General features: G+C 45.6%; 1 protein-coding gene across 10 annotated transcripts in view; it reads right to left on the minus strand.

Moving 5' to 3' along the window:
- CUNH10orf90 (chromosome unknown C10orf90 homolog) overlaps window positions 1-12,488 on the minus strand; it is a 264,377-nt gene that overhangs the window by 33,518 nt on the left and 218,371 nt on the right. The window lies entirely within an intron of this gene.

A 12,488-nucleotide genomic window follows, 5' to 3' on the forward strand; every position in this document is an offset into this window, starting at 1 on the left:
AAGCCCAAACTGACGAACAGCGCACGAGCTCTATATGTGGCAGCTGGTGACAGAGCCCCCAGCAGGGTCTTCTAGCGAATGGACATGGTCAAAGTGCTGTGGGAAAAAAGACACTGAGAGCCAAAGGCAGCAACACTCAAAACATCTCTAATGATACTAACACGTCTAGGCAGTTCAGGGGTGGTGGGGGGATGCCAGTGAGTGAGTGAGTGAGTAATCTGGCGTCAGCCCCTGGCCAGTCCATACACAGGCCGATCTCAACAATCCTACGTTGAAAAATAATTTTTTTATAACATTTATTTATGTTTGAGAGACTGAGAGAGACGGAGCACAAGCGGGGGAGGCGGAGAGAGAGGAGACTCAGAATCCGAAGCGGGCTCCAGGCTCCGAGCTGTCAGCACAGAGCCCGAAGCGGGGCTTGAACCCACCAACCGTGAGATGATGACCTGAGCCAGAGTCAGATGCTCAACCGACTGAGCCACCCAGGCGCCCCACGATCCTATGCTTTAGAGCCCCCTGTCACAGCTTCCATACTTCGATGCCTAATGCTGGCAAGCAGAAGACACACATAACCTCCACAGTGTGAGGCTGCCATCAGCATTCACAGAACGGTCCATTCTTGTTTGGACTTGCTGTTTTCTGGCCATAATCTGAATACATACCACATTTTCCCCTTCTTTACGAAAAGGCGTAGAAAAGGAACCTGCTTAGGACTCATTTAATACAACGATCATGAATATGGACGCCATCAGGTCCTGGAAGCAGCAAATCTTTAACCCTCACTCTGTGGTCACTGGACTAAAGCCAGAAATGGATTGATTTCGCGCTGAGTTGTAAAGGAAATAAACACAATTAAAGTGCCAATTTGAAGCGCTCCATATATATGATGAAGGACCGGGACGAAAGTGTGGGATCCAGTGCAGAATCCCCTTCCTCGAGATGCTTTCCAGTTTCTAGACAACTGGCACAGGAACTCTCGGGACACTGGCCGTAAGGAATCCCTGCTTTGCTGCTCCGTGGGGTTGGGGCCAGGAAGGAGCCAGGCGTGCGTGATACACGACACCTCCACTCCCTGCCTCTCCCTGTCAGTCCTGTCCCTCCCTCCAACCCCAGACACTCGTTTCCATTACAAGGTCTGGAAACATCATTTGGGGAAGATATAAATACCTCCAAGGATTCCATGTCAGGAAAGGAAGTGAATTCCAAGACTGCAGGATTCCCGTGGAAAAGGCTCTGGGTTCTACTTCTCAGTGCCGGAGGCACTTCCTTGCCTGGCTGACATCATTTTTCTGGTTTTCTCAGACACTCTGTACAAACCTCAATCATGTCAAACCAAGCTCAGTTGGAAACACATGGTCCCGTATGCATCTTCTTCTAAGAATGCTGTGCCCTTTGAAGAACTATTTTTGAAAAACAGAATTGGAGAGACTCCCCAGGGCCTCTGAAGAGAAGCACATGGCACCCGAAAATAGTAACGAAGGATAAATCAAGCAACACAGAGAGCCTGAATCAGAGCTGGCCGGACCGCAGTCAATGCGCAGAGAGGGAGACCCTGATGGCGGCGGGCTTCCTCTGCCTTCCTCTCCCGGGTTCAAGGCTGACGCACTTCACTTTCGGTCCCAGTTCCCTCCCGAATGACCGCCATCGCCCAATGAAATAAACAGGTGGTGTCACACCAGACAAATGCTGTTTTTCCATTCCTCCCATTTAATGTGGATTTCCTGAGTTATTTATTTCTTGACTCAGAGAGTAATTCATAAGAAACAAAACACAGTTAGCTTATGGGCTTGCCCCAAGAGATCACTTAGGTACAGAAAAATGGAAATATTTTTAACTGTTTCTCAAAGGCTGCGGTGAGTATTGGCAGCTAGTAAAAACACATCTTCTTTATGCCCACAAAGGGGAGGGATTTTTTTTTTTTTTTTTTTTTGGTGAAAAATAAACTTAGCATTGTCTTATTAAAAATTGTCATTTTGGAGCCATCTAGGCAAAATCGCCAAAACTATGCACGCTCTTCTGAGCAATGTCTGACATACGAGCCTGGAGAAAGCAGAGAGACCCCATGGAGTTTCATTCTTTCGGTCTCATGTTGGTGAGGAGAGAAAATAACTTCTTTCTGACCATTTCAAATGTTCAGCTAATACGGCTGGGCATTGGTGGTTTCATATAAACTTGCACTGTTGGCAGTGAATTATACTGAATTCGAGTGGGATGCATGCTTTTTTCCCCCCCATACCACCTCCTTCCCCTCTCTTTTTGGTCAGAATATTCAACTTATTTTTTATTTCAAAATATGGAGAAAAAAAAAGATGCACCGATTGGTTCTTGTTGGACTTTTAAACTCCTAAGCATGCAACCAGGCTTTCCAAAGCTTCTCATAGGAAGGGAAGTCTCATTTCCCACGGGTTCCATGCAGTTCCTACAAGCTCTGAGCCATCTTTCTTCTCATCCTGATGCCTTTCGAGGAAATCTTTTGGGTCACGCTTTAAAGTAACTAGTAGCCTTTAAAAAGTGAGTCTTCAGGGCGCCTGGGTAGCTCAGTTCGCTGAGCATCTGACTTAGGTTCAGGTCATGATCTCGCGATTCATGAGTTCGAACCCCGCGTCGGGCTCTGTGCTGACAGCTCAGAGCCTGGAGCCTGCTTCCGATTCTGTGTCTCCCTCTTTCTCTGCCCCTCTACCACTCATGCTCTGTCTCTCTCTCTCTCTCTGTCTCTGTCTCTCTCTCTCTCAAAGATAAATAAACATCAAAAAAATGATAAAAATTAGAAAATAAAAATAAATTATTTTTAAATAAAAATTTAAAAAATCGTTTTCTAAAATGGTCCTTGTTAACATCTTACCTGTTAGCAGTAGGGGAAGCAGGGTGAGCTGTGCAAGGAAACTCTATTCTATCTGTACTGTTCCTGTAAGTCCAAAGTTAGCTTCAACTTAAAATGCTTTCAAAAATGGTCATTTGTGATAGGTTGAAAAACCCTCCAGAGCCGCAGTTTTTCATAGAGTTTAAAGTCATTTCTCACTCCCTCTGTAATGTGACTCCCTATCTATTTGTTGATGTACCAGAAGCGGCAGAAGTGTGTTTGTAAAATCCTGTTCTGTATTTATTAAAACATCCTGATGTGTCTCAGCACAGTTTACAGTTGCCAGCGATCTGTTGGTGAGCAGAGACGAGACATCAGCTACTGAGAATCCCCCAAATGTCAGCTCTGTTAACAGGGTGACTGCACGGTCCCTCGGAGAGAGCATGGCATAAACTCTCCCAGGATGGCCAAGTTGGCAACATGACATCATTTCAGAGAAACAGGAGGCATTTGGAATACAAATGACAGGAACAGGGGTGCCGGGGTGGCTTAGTTGGTTAAGTGTCCAACTTCAGCTCAAGTCATGATCTCACGGCTCATGAGTTTGAGCCCCACATCGGGCTCTATGCTGACAGCTCGCAGCCTAAAGCCCGCTTTAGATTCCGTGTCTCCTTCTCTCTCTATGCCTCTCCCCACTTGCGCTGTCTCTCAAAAAATAAACTTGAAAAAAATTAACAAGGGGCGCCTGGGTGGCTCAGTCAGTTGGAAGTCTGACTTCAGCTCAGGTCATGATCTCGCAGTTTGTGGGTTCGAGCCCCGTGTCGGGCTCTGTGCTGACAGTTCAGCCTGTTCCGGATTCTGTGTCTCCCTCTCTCTCTGCCCCTCCCCTACTTGTGCTCTGTCTCTCAAAAATAAATAAATGTAAAAAATTTTTTTTTTTTTTAATATTAACAAATGGCAGGAATAATACGGACCATGCACCAAAGATCTGTGATCTGTTCCAGCTTGGTTTTGCCTCCCATTAACTGGGTGAATGTGCAACAGATCACCCAGCCCTTCTGGGCTCAGGTCGCTCATCTACACAATGGGATAATAACCATCCTGCACCATGAGGAGGAAATGGGGCAGTGTGCAAACTCTAAGAGAACAGTGCACTGTGCAAGGCTGAGCTTTGGTTATGGTGTGCCCAGCCCTAAGGTGGCCCATGTCTAAGGCACAAACTTAGCAGTGACATGGATGCACTTTGTCCTTTATCGCAAATCTAGGGGGGGAAATATACACCCAAGGAGACAGAGAGAGGCAGGAAGACAGCTCAATCTTTGACCCATGTCCCACCCTCTTGCCCAGACTGCTATTTCCTGCCCATTGTGCCAAATTCACTAGAAGGCAGCCAGCGAAGGTCAACGTGCATTATGTTTTGTGGTCACTCTATATGGTGGGATAAGAGGTGACCTTGGGTGGCGCCAACTCAGCCATTTTCTTGGGCCTGGAGGGGCTCTGGAGGAAGGGGCTGTGCTCTCCAGCCCCCACTGACCTCGGTCTGGCCCTTGAAAGTGCCATTCCCTCTCCTATGCCACATTGGGAGCTTTTCTGCTGGTGAGCAGGTGAGAAGAAAGGATGTGGAGCCACCCGCAGGGACTGGAGAAGATCTGAGACTCGCGGGCGAGCTTCACATGAAAAGCAGGTGGAAGGAAGGACACCAGCCCCTGGCCCTTCTACACCTTTCCCTTTAATCTTCTCACCTGCATAGATGCCCGACCACTTCAGTCGGATTCAGCTGGAAACAAACACCTGCACAGAACGGGGAAAGGGGAGAGGAACATGCAGGGTTCGTCTGAAACCTCTACCCGACCCAGGCACTGAGAAGCAACACACACAGTCTTTCAAGGTCAACCCGTGCATAAAAATATTTGGAATTTTTCAGAAAAGTCTAGGCGCAACAGGACTCGCCCTAGGGTCACACAGGTATGCCCTGGAGTTGAGGAAGAGAAAGCATTGAAAATCAGCAAGGCATGGGCTTTCCCGAAAGATGTGGCAGATCCCACCCTGCCCCGATCTGGAGGCTTCAAGGGGGCCCCAGAGGAGGCGTCTCTGAATGCTGAGCTCCCAACAGACCCTGATGGTTCAATCCCAGCTCATCCCAAGTAGGGTCGGACTTGGACAGGACCAGCCCCCAAGGACACAGCTGATGATGTGTGCTGTAGTGAGGCCTTTCTGTGGCCCTGGGCTGGCTGTTATTTATGCACTGTGTGATGATTCTTTTCCTTCATGAAGATGTCTTTCTCCCATCAAAGCTAATGGGAGTCATGTGGCTGAACTGAAGGCATTTCATTCTCCAGATTTTCTAAAAATAAAATGTGGAAAAGGGAAACATATGTATTGTTTCTATTTGGGCTGACAAAAACACAAACAAAAAGGAACCAGAGAGATTCACTGTCCAAGAGATTCAGTTCTCTCTTGATTACAATAGCGAAGAGGTTGTCATCAAATAGGTTTAGATGTGAAATAATCTGAAATCCTGCTCAATTTATTAGATGAGCACAGTGTAACGAAATGCCCTTTTTATCCCTTGAAGACTACATCCCATCTCATCTTGGATGCCCTGAAAGGCCCTTCTTAGCTAGTAGACTACGGAATGGTCCTGTACTATGGCTCAAAGTAAGTTTGCCGTAAAGAAAATTACTAAAAAGGGAATTTTACTTTCCTAATGAGTTTCATTATTCACTTGTAATTACTTACGGTTAAGGGTGAAAAAAAAATACCTCTTGGATATAATAAAATCACACGTAAAAACACAAATATCCTTTTAAAGTTACAGGTTTAAGAAAAAAAAAGATGGTAATGCTCACAAAACAGCAACACTGAAAATGAACTTCCGGTCTGCCTGGTCTCACTAAGGGTAGGAGTATCTAAAATTGGCTACATTTGCTCAGGCTTCTGTTGGCACGAACATTTCTAATTTTCCATCTAGGACCCCTTCTGTTTGTTTTGCTTTCCCATCACTTGTTTGCAGGCATCTTTAAACATGGCCACACCTCCACGCACAATTTGGTCCAGTGCTTGGAAACCCCAATGTCTGCCTGGCAATGAAGGTTTTCCCCAAGGGGTGGTGAACGGACAGCAGTTTGCTCACTGTCTCCTGTATTTGAAAAGAATCAAGTGGGACCTGAGCCAGCCATCCTGCCACTTAAGTCAGTGAGTTATTTACTCCCAAATCTAGGCATTTCCTTCTTTCCTCCTTCCTCCCTCCCTCCCTTTCTCCCTTCCTTCTTTCTTCCTCCACAAGGAGTCCATCAGCGAGTCCTCTTAACTTTACCTAAAACACCTCAAAGCATCCATTCTACTCCACCTCTGCTGGTGCCACTCACTCGTTGACTCTTGCTCTACGACCTTCCTGCTTTCACCTGAGATTCTGGGAAAATGTAAGTCACATCATGACGATCCTCCACCTAAATCTCTCCAATGGCTTTCCTCCCATCTAAAATAAACCACAAACTTCCTCCCAACATAATATGTCTTTGGCCTGCCTCCTTGAGCCCATATGGCCCTCTCCCACACCCTCGGCACCCCCACTGGCCTTGGCCTTGTCCCTCACCAGCTCCCCCACTGGCCTTGGTCTTGTCCCTCACCAGCTCCATTCTTTATCACATCAGGGGCTTTTCATCAGCTGTTCCTTCTGTCTGAAGTGCTCATCTTCTCCACCTTCACAAAGTAGGCTCCTTCTTATGCAGATCTTGGCTGAAATGTCACTGACTCAGAGATGCCTTCTGTGACCACCCCATCTGAAGGAGCCAAAAAGCAGCCAACCCCATCACATCACCTGATTCCAGTGCTCTGCAAAAGCTCTTAGTGCCCTTTGAACTTTCTCATGTTGAACTATTTGTCGTGCATCCCTAACCACTCAGTAGGGTGGGCTCCATGAAGGCAGGGGTGTTGCATTGCTTACTGCAATGCTGAACATACCTACATGGTACCTGGCACCCTCAATAAACCTTCATCAAGTGACTCACATCATGTAAGTGATGGCTCATGTCCACGAGGAGCCCAGTAAAATCCTGAAGACTCACTTGCCTACCAGATAATAGGAGATGATGGAAGAGATACAGAATCTTCACCCAAAAGTATCATCATTTTGACAGTTTCTTAGGGGGGGGGACATTAATTCAGTAACTTGATACTATCTCGTAGGTACCCACTATGGTCTGGATTCCTATTATGAATGACAGATAGAACATGAACAGAGACATAGCTACTGGCCCCACAGCGTGGCCAAGGTGGGGTATTTGTGACAAAAGGATAAATGCCTTCACCCTGAGGACAGTTCATTCCATCCACACTCTCATGGCAACGAAAACATGTAACGCTAGAGGACCCTGGGTCCTCTCAATTTCAGTGACCTCAAGGAAAGGAAAAATTGTTTTGAGACTAAGCTGAATATGTGAATGATAGAGCCATTTCTGCACACTTACAATCTTTTTTTTTCTTTTTCCTGGAATCATTCGCTCTACTCAGGAGGGTGCTGGAAGCCTTGTTTCACTGGACCACCCTATTGGCAGGTACCGCAAATCTGCAGGGTTGAAAGCGAAGAACGGAGAACGTGGTGGGTGTGCCTCCCGGGCCAATAGGACCTGGACATTAGCAAACATGCGAATGTCCAGATCCCACTGTCACCACGTCATCATGGCCAACAATTCCTGCCCCTCCCTACTCCACAATTTAAAAGATAAACTCAGCGGCAAACTTGACCGAATCCAACCTCACAGTCTCTCTCTGCACACGATCCTAGCGGAAGCACAGATGATAGAGAATTAGACCAAAGCCAGGTGGGGAGAAGAGTGGAGACAGAGAAGCAAAGAGCTCAATTACACTCTGACTGCAATCATGTACTTCCTAAATAGCGAGGAGTTGTCGCTATGGCTTTCCCCAGGATGTGAAATTACACATTTTCCATTTCTGACATGACCGCCAGTTTAGCCATGTGAGGGCCATTTTCAGGAAGGAAGCAGCAGATGGGCTTGACAGGCCACGTAGACCAGACAGCAAAGCCTGGTGTGTCCCCAGGGAGAACAAGATGGTGAGACTTTGTCTGAGACTAGCAGGGGGGAGGGCATCTCCTTGCAGGAAAAGGAGTTCCAATTTTAAGGGGAAGTTTCTCTTCTGGAACAGGAGTTACGGAACAACTTTGGTTTGGGCTACCCCTTAATTTTAAACTTCCTGCACCTGTTACATTAGGCACTCTTGCCGAATAACCTGTAGCAACACGCAACTGTCAGAAACTCACTGCATTTTTAAGTTACCGTCTGGAAGATTGTGCTAGCTGAAATGACACAGGACAAGACAGTTACGGTATGTGGATTATAACCCAGTGAAGCCGTTACTAAGTAACTCTTTTTTAAAAAGGCAGGACTGTTCACCACCATGCTGATAGGCACGTGGCTGGCGGGTTTCGAACAAGGTGGGGACAGCTGGGAGTTGCCCCATATTAAAGTAAGAGCATTTCATGCTTCGCAGGTGGGGCCCAAGCGAAATAGGCTGTGGTACGCTTAGCATTCTGGTCTTTGCTAGTCTTTTGACTTGTAGTCTAATTTCTTTGGGTTGAAGAACTAATTCAACTCAGCTGCAGCGACTCGGCTTTTTGTGCTTTGAGTTTTGTGATGTAATTAACAATTCACATCCAAATACATCATGTTAAAAACCCCCTTCCAATCCTTTCTCTACTAATCCGGGACTCTGTGTCTGTGTATTGACTTGATCAAGGCTCAGGAGGAAAGCAGAAGGCTCATTTGCAAGCACCGAGCTGAGTCTGCGATGATCTTAAGTGATATTTTGGTCAAAGTTGTCTGAAAATACACGCGTGCTTTCGGTTTGTGAGTTGAGATCATCGGACGTATCTTTATAAGAAAATCCTCAGGAAACAGGCTATCTTCAGAATAAGGCTTTACATCAGCCCCATAACCACGGCTTCCATACCAACGGGATGCAGGTATTTGCCATGTCACTCCTTGTGGCCTTGGAGAGCCTAGCGGTGCCCCGGGAGTGAGGCCTGCGATTTCTGCCGTTGACTGCCCTCCGTGCTGGGGCCTGGACTTCTTTTCCATTCCCATAGCCTGCTTGCAACCCATCAGGCCCCCAGGGATCCGAGTACATGTTCTATTTGTCATTATGCAAGGCCTGAATTTCTGTGTCTGCTGTGTGCCGCTTTCCAGCCTCTGGGAGGTCCTTCCCCACCCCACCAATGCCAGGTTCCCCCCGAAACTCTGCTAGTCCTCTCGCCGGAAGCCAATCCCCCTTACTCCGCAGGCTCAGCACAGACTTTGACGCGTCTTGCATTTTTTGTACGTCTCTCTTTCCCACTAGCCCGTGAGTATCTTGAGGCAGAGAAAGTTCTCTCTCTCCCCGCCGTGTCACCAACAGCACCGAGCACAGCCATTCACCTGTACTCCGTTCTCAGCAAAACTGTAAAATGTGTTATTTCCGGTCTCTTCGTGCACGTGCTGGTTGTCTGAAAACCCATCATTATTTGTACCGTTACAGCCATTTCAATTCTCTAAAGACAAAGAAGTCAGAGTACAATAACGGGACCATTAGAAGTTCAAAATGACTGAGGGGTCACAATACGCTGGCCCAAAGGGTACAGGCTAGCCATCGTGGTCTGCGTGACGTAAAAGACTTTGTACGTTAAAGGCTCCTAAGGGGAAGCCTAGGTGGCTCAGTCAGTTGAGCGTCTGACTCTTGGTCCCACGGTCCTGGGATGGAGCCCCGGGTGGGGCTCTGTGCTGAGCCTGGAGCCCGCTTGGGATTCTCTCTCTCCCTCTTTCTCTCTGCCCCTTCTCTGCTTGCTCGCTCTCTCTCTCTCCCTCTCTTTCTCGCTCCCCCTCCTTCTCTCTGCCCCTCCTCTGCTTGCACTCCTCTCTCTCTCTCTCTCTCTCTCTCTCAACAAAAGAAAAAAAAAAAGAAATGAAAGACTCCTAGGAAACTCTAATGCTCAAGGAGCTGACGGGGAGACAGAATACAAGTCAGTTTCCAAAGCAGGAAATATACATGGCCAATAAATAATTCTACCTAACTTGAAATTAAACAATTTGAAATTAAACATGATTAAGATACTATCTTTCACCTATCAAATTAGCAAAGCATAGGGGTGCCTGGGTGGCTCAGTGGGTTGAACATCCGACTTCAGCTCAAGTCATGATCACGGCTCGTGAGTTCGAGCCCCACGTCGGGCTCTGTGCTGACGGCTTGGAGCCTGGAGCCTGCTTCAAATTCTAGGTCTCCCTCTCTCTCTGCTCCTCCCTGGCTCATGCTCTGTCTCTCTCTCCTTCAAAAATAAATAAAAACATTTACAAAAATTAGCAAAGCATAATAATACACGCACTCAACTCTAGAGAGAATATAAGGAGCCTGGTTCTCCCACAATGCTAACAGCAGCACAATGCAACATTTTTGTGAAGTAATTGGTAATACGGACTCAAAAGTCTTAAAAACGTTCAACTATTTTTTCCAACAATCCTCCCAGGAATATAGTTAAAGAACACAAGCAGAAGTGTGGCCAAAGAGACACACACACAGATGAACAGTAGGTATTAAGTATTATTTATAGAGGTGAAAAATTAAGAATCTGTGAAATGCCCAACATTACAAATATGGTTAAAAAATTTATGTCACTATATGACCTGAATATTAGACTAATATGTTCCCAGAGAATTTTTAATAACATGGAAAACAAGTCACTGTGATTCATAGCTTGAGAAAAACTGTAACATTAGAAAAAGCCTAATAAGGTCATAAAAAAACTCAAATACGACGGAAGTCTACTTGTGTAAATGAAGAGGCCCACGATATACATGCGTTAAAAGTTAGTATTGTAATGATGACCGTTAAATTAGTCTACAAATTTAATTTTTAAAAATACCCCAAAATCCCAACATGTTTTTTTTATGGATGCCCAACTTAAGAAAATTCTGAAAAAAAAAATGAAGACGGTCCTTTATTTCCACGACATGGCGAACTAGATACCCAAAATACCCTTATGCTAAAAAGCGACTAAAAACCTCAGAAATAGGGGTGTCTGAGTGGCTCACTCAGTTGATTTTGGCTCAATTCAGGTCATGATGCCAGCCAGGGTCATGGGATCAAGCCCTGTGTTGGGCTCCACACTGATCATGGAGCCTGCTTAAGATTTTCTCTCTCTCTCTCTCTCTCCCTCTCCCTCTCCCTCTCCCTCTCTCCCCCTTTCCTTCTGCCCCTCCCCCACACTTGCATGCACACACACACTCTCTCTCTAAAGCAACATACACTTTGGAAATAAACATAAACACATATTCTATATATATGGGTCAGCTTGCAGGTGAGTAAGAAAACCCTTCGGAGACAAAAAACAAAAACAAAAAAAAAAACTGGAGACCAATCCACCTTCCATAAGGCCAACTGCTGGTCTCTGGTCATCTAGAGCTTTGGATTTCAGGACAAACAGAGGTAGCAGACAGACCCTGGCAGCTGAGAATGTGGGAAGTCAGGCTGGAAACCCCTGTGTGATCCCCTCTCGGGCTGAAATCCACCCAGCATGCTCGGTGCAAAGAGCCCCAAGTTAGAATCTTAGCATAGTGTGAGCCCATGTGATAGAAGCAGGAATATCTCTGGAGGCACTTCTGTCCAACTCAGGACTTGGAATGTCCCCAATGCACATGTGCTCAGAATCAGAGTAACCCCAGAGGAACCATATGTGGTAACTACGGTTACCATAGTACCCGTGTATGAACCAAAAATCACAACACATGCAAGAAACCACCACCATTAGCGGAAATCAGCGGATAAGCCAGGCTAGAATCTGACTCACATATACCTCAGATATTAGAAATATCAGACATAGAATATAAAAAAGAAACTGAAATGTCTGAGGGAATAAAAGAATTAGTGAAAATTATCAGCAGGGAATACATAAGAGACTATAAAACTGACCAGAGCGATTAAAAACAAATAAAAAACAAACAAAAAAACACTAAAAAGCACTCCCCACAATGAAAAATGCATTAATTGAAATTTAAGACTCAGACGAACTTAGATAGCGCTAAAAACAGAAGAAGTAAAGTGGAATACAAGCCTAAAAAAAGTTTAATGACTGCATCACAGAGTCAGATAAACGGCAATGGTGAAAAGTAGGCTGGGCGGAAAGAGGATGGGATGAGACCATATAAAATCCATTTGATCAGAACTGAAAGATGTTAATAGGGGAAATGAAAGACAAGAAATAAAGAAATGGCTGAACGAATAAATAGAACAAATAAAAAGAATCGTCAGATTCATGAAGCACAACAGATCATGAAAATAACAAAACGGAAATCCACATCTAATAACATCATGGTAAAGCATAATCCCAAAGACAAACAGAAGATCTTAAAAAACAGCTCAAAAAAAGGACACAGAGGTCAGCTATCCGACTTCCAGCTGCCTTCTCCAACTGGAAGCCCAAAGCACTGGGATAACATATTCAAAGGGCGGAGAGAAAGTAATCATAAACATAGAAGCCTGTACCTTGCAAAGTCTTCTTTCAAGAATATAACAAAATAAAGATGTTTTTAGAATTCCCACCTTCCCTGCCCACAAACAGATTTGCAGTTTACTGCCACAAGTCCCTCCAGTTTGATGTGCCCCCAAAAAGGACATCTAAACACATATTTTAGGAAGACGG

This window comes from Herpailurus yagouaroundi, unplaced genomic scaffold (genome assembly GCF_014898765.1).
Source record: "Herpailurus yagouaroundi ecotype Mexico unplaced genomic scaffold, PumYag 163, whole genome shotgun sequence".
Taxonomy (NCBI): Eukaryota; Metazoa; Chordata; class Mammalia; order Carnivora; family Felidae; genus Herpailurus; species Herpailurus yagouaroundi.